Source organism: Suncus etruscus, chromosome 18 (genome assembly GCF_024139225.1).
Source record: "Suncus etruscus isolate mSunEtr1 chromosome 18, mSunEtr1.pri.cur, whole genome shotgun sequence".
Taxonomy (NCBI): domain Eukaryota; kingdom Metazoa; phylum Chordata; class Mammalia; order Eulipotyphla; family Soricidae; genus Suncus; species Suncus etruscus.
The window spans coordinates 56,857,593-56,867,207 of record NC_064865.1 but is presented as its reverse complement, the minus strand read 5'-3'; the positions used below and the strand labels follow the sequence as shown (position 1 = coordinate 56,867,207).

The 9,615-nt window shown below is 42.4% G+C and overlaps 1 protein-coding gene and 2 non-coding genes across 3 annotated transcripts in view; 2 read left to right on the top strand and 1 right to left on the bottom strand.

Moving 5' to 3' along the window:
- The window catches only part of LOC125996117 (histone H2A type 1-B), a 949,462-nt gene that overhangs the window by 23,456 nt on the left and 916,391 nt on the right, over positions 1–9,615 (top strand). The gene's annotated exons all lie outside the window — the stretch shown is intronic.
- On the bottom strand, positions 5,185–5,258 carry TRNAI-AAU (transfer RNA isoleucine (anticodon AAU)). Its single transcript has one exon. It is a non-coding gene; the product is annotated as a tRNA-Ile (tRNA).
- Positions 6,787–6,860, top strand: TRNAT-AGU (transfer RNA threonine (anticodon AGU)). Its single transcript has one exon. It is a non-coding gene; the product is annotated as a tRNA-Thr (tRNA).

Here is a 9,615-nt window from a genome sequence, read left to right as displayed (position 1 = left end):
GATCTCCTGAGCACCACCAGGAACGATCCCTGAGCACAGAGCCAGGAGTAAGCCCTGAGCACTGTTGGGTATGGCCCAAAACCCAGGAGTGGAAGAAGATGAATTTCTTTAGTTTTCTTTTCAGTGCTGGGAACTGAACTCAAAATAGGAAGTAAAAAATTGTTCAACTTCACCCTTCGCCTCCAGGTAAACTCACTCCTAAAAGGGTGGGTGTCCTGGAAGGGAGGAGCTTGTAGCTTAGAAAAAGAGTTTTGGAGCTGACAACCTGGATCCAGAGTCTAGTCCTATTTGATACCAGGCAGGGGCAGGAATTCATCACCTGTCTTCCTATTCTGGCTCTGCCCCTTTTTCTGTTATGAAAACACAACTAATAACCTGCTCCTTCAGGAGCTAAGGAGATGGATGCCTACAGGATAGGTGTAATGGCACAGGGAAAGAAGTTAAGTGCTCAAGAAATATTCATTCTTTTTGCCTCCTCTAAGAATAATATGAGCTCCCCATAATGATGTTCCTCTCTGATGTCCTTCTTTATCTTGACAACCTTTCAGGGTCTGGAGAGCTAGTATGGTCCTAGCCTTACACACAATTGGCCATGGCTCCATCCCGGGACTGCATTTACACCCAGAAGATCAGGGCTTCACAATGGAAAAGGCCTTGATCCCTGCTGGGTCTGACCTAAATTGCTCCCCTTCGAAACAAAAACAAAGTCGTTGTAGAAGGCCTGGGGTGGAATAGATTTCTCTTTCTGCTTGAACTACAACAGACCAGTCTTAATGTGTCGGGGTGGGATGGGGTTGGGTTAATAGCACAGTAGGTAGAGTTGCCTTCCATGCAGTCCATCCGGATTCGACCCCCAGCATCTCTGCCAGGAGTAATTTCTTTTGGTTTGGGGGCCACACCTGGTGTTGCTCAGGGGTTACTCTGCCAGGAATAATTTCTGACTGCCGAGTTAGAAGTAAGCCCTCAGCACTGCTGTGTGTGGCCCCCAAAACAAGAAAACTATTTTAAATAAACAAAACTAATGTTCCTTGACATCCAACTAAAGCCAGGAGTGATTGATCCCTGAGCACAGAGTCAGAAGAAAGTCCTGCCCTGAGTACTGGATATGTCCCCCCCCTCCCACAAAAAAAGGGTACATTCTATTTTTAGTACATTCTTATGGGAGAGGATAAGAAACAAATAGAAAATACGAGAGCCCAGAGTAATAGTATAGGAGAGGGTTACTACTAGGTGTAGCCAAAAAAAAAAAAGATTGAGCTGCTTTTTAGAGATGTGGATAAAAATGCACTAGAGTAAAAAAAATCATGTTACATTTGCGATGCCTGTTAACTATCTAAGGAGCTATTAAATAACTACATGATTAGTATTCAAAATGGCAAAGGTTGTACTGTCTCATATTGGAATACCAACCATGTGGAGTAAATGATATTAATAAAATTTCAATTAAACAAAAATCTTAGTAGTACTAAACATATTGTAAGTATGTTTTTTGTTTGTTTATTATTGGGTTACTGAGCCTACCCTAATCAATAATTGTAGGCAGAAACCCATAAGCAGCATATCCCCCCCACCCATGGACCGTTATCATTTTTAAAATTCTAGCTGGGACCAGGAGATAGTACAGGAGTTAAGATGCTTGCCTTACATGCAGCCCAGCCGCTGGAACTGCATAAGGTCCCTGAGCATCTCCAGGAGGAACCCCTGAACCCAGAGCCAGGAGGTCTCTGAGTCCTCTGTCTGTGGCCTCCAAAAAAGCAGAGACAAAAGTGGTACTAGCTCTAAGCTTATCTTTATCCCAGTTCTTCACAATACTCCACCCTGGGGTTACCCAAGTCATTCTCTCTTTGGGGAGCTGACACCCTGTAGTGCTCAAAAATATTCTGGTTCTCCATGTGTCCCATATACCACCACCACCTCCACCACCCCACCCCCGTGCCTGGCAGGAGCTATTTCTGAGCAGACAGCCAGGAGTAACCCCTGAGCAACGCTGGGTGTGGCCCAAAAAAAAAAATTCTGGTTCTATGCTCATGACCTGTTTTGGTACCTGGGGAAGCACATGCAGTACCCCAGAATCAGTCACAAGGTCTCATACAAGGCAAAGGCCATACCCCATTCTATCTCTCTGGCCCCTGATTTAATTTTGTGTGTGTGGCAAAGTAAAGGTTAAAATGAAAGATTTAAGGCTGAGAGAGATTACAGTGGAGAGGGTGCTTGCCTACCACTAGGCAAACTCAGGTGTGAACCACAGTACACTGTATGTTCAGTTCCCTAAGCAGAGCCAGGAGTAATTTTTGAGTACAGAGAGAGAAGTAACCCCTGAATACCTCTGGCTGTGATCCAAAACAAATAAATTAAAAATTAAAAAATGAGACACAGAAGCACAATATCCTTCAGCTTCTGACTTTGATGTGATTGAGATCAGTTCAAACTCTACCAAATGTGTTCTTGACCTTATTACCAAATTAAACCCTCCAAGCTCCAGCTACACTGTTGAAAAAACAGCACTTCTAGAGATGTGAGAAGTCAATAACTGTACAATGCTAAAGCTATTTAGTAGGAACTTACACATAACTCGAGGACTATATTACAACAGAACAAAGATTGCTTGAAGGGGAGAGCAGCATTCAGTATTTACAAGAACAGCTAATGGGAAGACATTTGATGCCTATCAGGAAGTTCTTGGCAGTGTTAAAAGAAATAAAAATAAAGCCAGAACGATAGAACAGTGGGTGGGGTGCTTGCCTTCTACTAGGATAACTAGGGTTTGAACCTCAGCACCCTGCATGGCCCACTGAGCCTTAACAGGAGTGATCCCTGAGCACCAGTTCTGACCCCAAAACAAAACAAAATCCTGATGAAGAATTTATGGGTTTTGGATTCCCGTTGAAGAAAAGTCTGGTGAGAACAAAGCTTTTCGTGTAAGAGAACAGTGCTGGATTCCCAGATCATGACCCCATGCTCCATGTATTCCTTGCATTATCTAAATTGCAGAATCATTATCCCCACTGGCAAAGTCTATTCGGAGAATTCGATGCTAGTTTAGTCCAGAGAGATAGTCTAGGCTGAGAATTTTGGAAGTGGCCCAGAAAAACTGGGGTGCGAGGGGTGCGCCATTAGCAGGGGTGGGTGCAGATTAAGGGATTATTACACCATAACTCGCCTCCATTTACGCGATGTAGGCTCGGGTACTTGGTGAACAGAGAATTTGTGACTCGGGGAACGGTTCCCCACCTAAGGTTGTTGAGAGCAGGTTAAACTGAAGCCCAGGATCTGAGGAGAGAGGGGCAGCAATAGCCCCTCACAAGGGTCCCTCCCTCAGCCACACCTAGATCCACTTATTGGCATCTACTAGGCAGAGAGCCCCCTTTGGATGAAGCTGAGAGGGAAGTGGGGGTGTTAGGCCTGCGCCCCTTGACAACATCAGACCAGAGGGGCCGGTTGCATTCATTTCAGGCGACACTGGGGTGCCTTTGGAGGCACTTTAGAGCCTCCTTTTGGGCCTTGTCGCCTCTAGATTTTGCCATCAGCTTCTTCCCTGCAAGACCAGGGTGGCGGTTAGGGGTGACGGGGCCAGTGGAAGAAGCCTGGGGGTTGATGCAGGCCCGGGTCTACGTTTCTCAACATATTTCCATGAGCTCCACCTCCATTAGGCTGCAGATTGTGGGCTCTGGGCCTACTCGACCGGCCTGAAAACACGGATCCGGCTCCATTAGGCCCCAAGAGCAACCCAGGGCCTGTCCAGGACTCACAATCGAGCTTCTCGGGTCGGCTCGGGGCTAGAGTGGTTGATAGCGTCATTTCCGTGTTCGCTCTAGGAATGTGGGAGGTCTCTAAGTCTCTGTGTTTAGTTCTAGCTCTTAAAGGGCCGCAAGCTGTGATCTTTACTTTTTGAGTTTCCTTTTGGATTTGAAAACAAACCTACTTACTGCGAGAAGGAAAAAGCAATTTACTTTATGTCAGAGATAAATTTTAAAAAATACAATAACCATGTACTCTTCCTCTTGATTTACCAGTTGTTTATACGTTTGTCTGTTTTGTTTTGTTTTTCTTTTTTTTTACTATGTTTTTGATGTTTATTTTGTTTCTCCTTCTGTCTTCATGTACGTTGTCTTTTTCTTTGCCTTACACATTGGAAAGTTGCTGTTAGGGCATTTTTGGAGATCATTTTACTTGTACACACCTTTACATAAGCAAGCTTATCATTTAGAAATTTTTTTTCTTCTTGGAGGACAATAGATTTTTCATCCTGAAGAGCAAGACAGACCAACAAATACTTATTAAAATGATACTCTGTTCCCTCTTAACTGCTAAGCAGCTGGGGAGCCCGACTCCAAACCTCTTCGAAGATCATGTAGGTTAAGAAAGAAACTTTTGTTGATAGATATAAAAAAAAAAAAATGAAGGATATATTTCCCTGGGTTAAATAACAAACTATACTTCCTAAAGTAAATCAACACTTAAAACAAACCCTGGTTGGCGGGACCAATTAGTTTATTTCTAAATAAGGCCTGATTTTAAACAGAGAGTTGAAAATGCAACTTGAAATGCATAAGCATTTATACAATTCATGTAAGAGAAGAATGCAAATGAGAAACTGAGTGAAACAATGAACAATGAATTCTAAATATTTACATGTCTGTTCTTGAAGAAACAGAAAACAGTGAAAAAAACAAAGTAGTTTATCCCTTCTGGGAGGTGATTAGGGAACTCATGGAGAAAGATGGAAAATAAACTTATGTAAATTTTTTATTTTTCTTTTAAACAGGACTAAATGGGGTGCAAGATAATTGTGCAAAATAACCCACAGTGAGTGCTCTGAAACGTGGAAAGCTTTACTATTTGTTATCAAGAAAGGCAACAAAACAGTGTTTTATATCCCTCTCTAAGAAAATCATATCCTTACAGAAAAGCAAACCAAACACAAATCTCCAAAAAACAAAATCAGCTTTCAGTGAGGCCTTATTTTGAGAAAGAGGCCTGAGTTCAGAAGTCACATAACTTTCTAAGAGTCCTCTGCAAACCTCTGGGGGGTTAGGAAATCTTTTTAAACTCATTTTTTCTGTGTGGTGCACCCTCAAGAAGCAACAACGATCGGGGAGCGCCTAAAGGGCCCCTAGACTAAAGAAAAGTCAGAGTATCAGAAAGGAGGCCTGGAGGACCAAAAGGGAAAAGAAAAGAGTAAACTGGCCCGTACGGGGATCGAACCCGCGACCTTGGCGTTATTAGCACCACGCTCTAACCAACTGAGCTAACCGGCCAGGGTGGCAACAACCCGATCCGAGTCCTAAGTGACACCAACAGCCCCGTTTCCTTGACATTTTGGGGGAGGCACTAGAATCGCCCTTAGGCTTGTCTCCACCTTCCCCCGTTGCTCCAGGGACAAGCAACTTGCACCGTGGAGCAAGATCCAGATAGCACTCGAGACCTGGACACCGCTGCAGGCGGCCGGCTCTTTCCGGGGGGGGGGGCTTCGGGACTCCCCGGGGAACCTGCCACCCTGCCTGTCTTCAAGGGGGGCTTGGAAGGGGACCCCGGAACCCGAAGCCTGGATCTGGGCTCAAGTGAGTCCCAGGCCCGGCGCTTGCAGGCCGCTGATAGGACACTAGGTGGTGCCCGAGAGCCAGGCTGGGAGCGAGGCTCCCCAAAAATCAGTGACCAGAGTTGGTGCAACCTGGAGGAACCCCAAATCTGGGAGGTTTGGAAATGGGGAGAGAAACTGGGATGTAGGGCCAAATACGGGGACCCGGGACTCTGCTGCTTAACATTTAAAAGCCTCTTTTAGATTCTCTTAGTCTCTCCTTTTATTTGCAAGTAAATGCATAGACATTAATTAGTATGCATATATATTAATTTCCTTGGGGGAGCTCAAGAAAGTGTGCAGGATTTGTTATTCACCCTCTTCCCCCCTAAAAACAAAACATCAAATTCTATGACAAATTAAATTTGCTACACACACACACACACACACACACACACACACACACACACACACTTTCCTTAAATTTTCATTTTATTTGTTTGCCTCTAGTATCAAGTACCCCAACTTTTCACCCTTTGCACATCTTTGGAGCAGGTGCTTTTGTTCTGTTGGGGGGAGCAGGGCAGCAAACCTCTAGGTGGGAAGGTCTTGGTCATCCTGGTTTGACCTGGTCACTGGCTTGTGGTCAGAGATTTCTGAAAGCCTGGACCACACTCAGATGTGTTCTGAACTCTAGAAATGACGATAGGCCCCATCTCCTGTTTTCCTAGGGGGGGGGGGGCACCTCCCTGGAAAGCAGACAAACAGCAGGATGGTCCCTCCGACAATCCACAGCTCCGAGACAACGAGGGGGACACGAGGGCAGGAAGGGGGGCTCAAGTTGCATCTGGTGAACTCTTGGGAATCCTGCAGCCACATGTCAGGCCTGAATCCATCCTTGAGCATCCCTGAGATTCTGCAATCAGGTTGCTAATAGAAAGTCAATTCCTAACCCAACTACAAACATATTTGTAATCACGGTGTTTAAATAAATTAAGTATATTATTAAAAAATAATTAAAAAATTTAAAAAATTCAATTCCTGCTTCTTTTATGATGCAAATTCCCCTGGCCGGACTTTAAATCTCTGTCGATGTCTTAACCCAGTTCCAGGAGGAAACTCGACCCCATCATCCAGAGACACATTTGCTTGGGGTTTGGAGATCAAAAGGTCTGTTCAAACCTAATGGACCAAAGACCAAATTATTAGCAGTTGAGAAATTGAAAATTCTCTCTAAATGATTATGAATTTACAGGTTCCACCAGGTCGGCTCCGTGGCTTAGCTGGTTAAAGCGCCTGTCTAGTAAACAGGAGATCCTGGGTTCGAATCCCAGCGGGGCCTCAGCTGCCTTGAGCTTTTCCTTATATCTGTCGAGACATTTTCGCCACCACGTGCTTTGCGTAGATACAGAAAATAAAAATATAAGGGCAGAATTATTAACATATTGGTAGCCTAGTCTAACTGAAGTCCTTTGTCCTACCTCTGAGGTCAAACGTAAATTGCATTTAAGTATCTTCTCCCATATCCTGTGGATTTTCTAGATGGCTAAAATTTCATTTTTGCCATCTAGGAATCCTCTATACATTGGAAATCAAGTTGGCACTCTACAATTTGTTGTTGTCATACTGCATTCTTCACAGGTAATGGCTTCTAATTTTAACTTATATGTAAATGTTTCGATCTGTTATCTTTAAGGCACAATGGCTTGTAGACAAGCTAAACTGGTTTGTGGTTATGGTGGTGAGTTTAAATTCTCTTTTTGAGTCTTCCTAGCTTCTTAGCATTTTTCCTAGCAAAGCTGCAATTTTCTAATAAACCTGCTTTTTCTTCTATTGTGAAGTAAGTAAGGTTATTCTTTTCTTAAAAAAAAAAAAATATATATATAACTTAAGGGCCCGGAGAGATAGCACAGCGGTGTTTGCCTTGCAAGCAGCCGATCCAGGACCAAAGGTGGTTGGTTCAAATCCCGGTGTCCCATATGGTCCCCCGTGCCTGCCAGGAGCTATTTCTGAGCAGACAGCCAGGAGTAACCCCTGAGCACCACTGGGTGTGACCCAAAAAGCTTAAAAAAAAAAAAATAAATAAAAAATAACTTAAAATCTGAACTGTAAATTCAGTGTTAAAATAGTTATTTCTACTTCTTAAATGATCTGGTCTCTACATCACTCCTAAAATTTTAGAAAGAGGAAAATCTGATGTATCTTCCCTCAAAAAATGGTTAATGACAAAGCAAAGTATCTAACGAAAGCCTGGAAGCCAGTGAAATGGTAAGTTGAAATTTGAGGCCTTAGACTCTTTTTAAAATGAATTTTTTTTTCACATAGAATTCTGAGAAAGCTGTAAAACCCTGAAAGTTAAGCTGTTTTCCTTTTTATCAACTCAGTTTAATTTGATACTCTAAGGTTTAAGATTATTTGTCAGACTTCAAATGTCCACTCACTCTCTCCCTGTCTTAATTCTAGGCACAGAATTGTATGGAAAATGGATTGTATCCTCTACAGCTTCTTGTTCCTCACCAGCTGAAAAATTCCTTTACTGAGTGTCTAGGATGTTTATGTGTCAGAGATTGGCATTTTCTAAGAAGCCCTAACCTAAAAAATGAAATTGAATCTCATCAATGACATCACATACCTCAGGAGAGTTTTATGCACATCGCAGTCCAAAATGATAAAACAATGTTTCTATATTAAAAATAATATAGACGTATTTCCAATTTTCCCCCAAATGCTTATTCCTTTTACTTTTTAAAATAATATCTTCATTTAAGCGCCATGATTACAAACATGTTTGTAGTTGGCTTTCAGTCATAAAAAAGAATACCACCTTCACCAGTCCAACCTTCCTGCCACCAATGGCCCCATCTCCCTCCTCCCCTACTCCCTGCCTGTCTTCAAGATAGGCATTCTATTTCTTTCACTCTCTACCATTGTCATGATAGTTGTTTAGTGTAGTTATTTCTCCAATTGAACTCACCACTTTTTGTGCTAAGCTTCATATCAAGGGCTGGTCCTTCCAGCCCTTATCTGTCTTGTTTCTGGGTATCATTACTATATTGTCTTTTTTTTTTTTTCTCAAATCCCACAAAAGAGTGAGACTATTCTGTGTCTATCTCTCTCCCTCTGACTTATTTCACTCAGCATAATAGTTTCCATGTTCATCTAGTTTCCATGTTTATCCATGTATAGGAAAATTTCAAGACTTCATTTTCCTGATGGCTGAATAGTATTCTATTGTGTATATGTATCACAGTTTTTTAGCCAATCATCTCTTGTTGGGCATCTAAGTTGTTTCCAGATTTTGGAATTGTATTTGGAATTATATTGTAATTATATTGTACTTATATTGTAAGTGGAGCTGTAATGAACATAGGCTTGCAGGGGACATTTTTGTATTGTGTTTTTGTGGTCCTAGGGTATATCCCTAGAAGTGGTATAGCTGGATCATATGGGAGCTCAATTTCCAGTTTTTTGAGGAATCTCCATGTTGTTTTCCATAAAGACTGGACTAGAGGGCATTCCCACCAGCAGTGAATGAGAGTTCCTTTTTCCCTCCCCAAATCCCCTCCAGCACTAATTGTTCTTATTCTTTGTGATGTTTGTCAGTTCCTGGAGTGAGGTGGAACCACATTGTTGTTTTGATTTGCATCTTCTTAATGATTTGTGATGTGGAGCATTTTTTCATGTGCCATTTGGTGTTTATTTCTTTTCCATCTGGTGTCCAACTCTTCTGTGCTCAGGGCTTACTCCCGTTTTTATGCTCAGGAATGACTCTTGGCAGGAGACCACATAGGGTGCCAGAGATTGAACCCAGGCTGGATCCATGCAAGGCAAGCACCCTGCCCATTGTACTATAATTAATTAATATTTACTATTTTAGCTTTACCTTACTGTCCTATATCAGTTTCTGGAGTAAAGCTTCATACCTCTGTGTCTGTCACACCAATACCCATCATTAGACCCTAGAACCACTTACATTACCCAGTTTCTACCCATTTCTTCATTTATTTTTTCTGGTTTTTTATTTTCTTCCCATTTCCCTCTGGTAACCACCATATTTTCCTCATAGCATAATAATTATTTTGTTTTAACTATAAGAT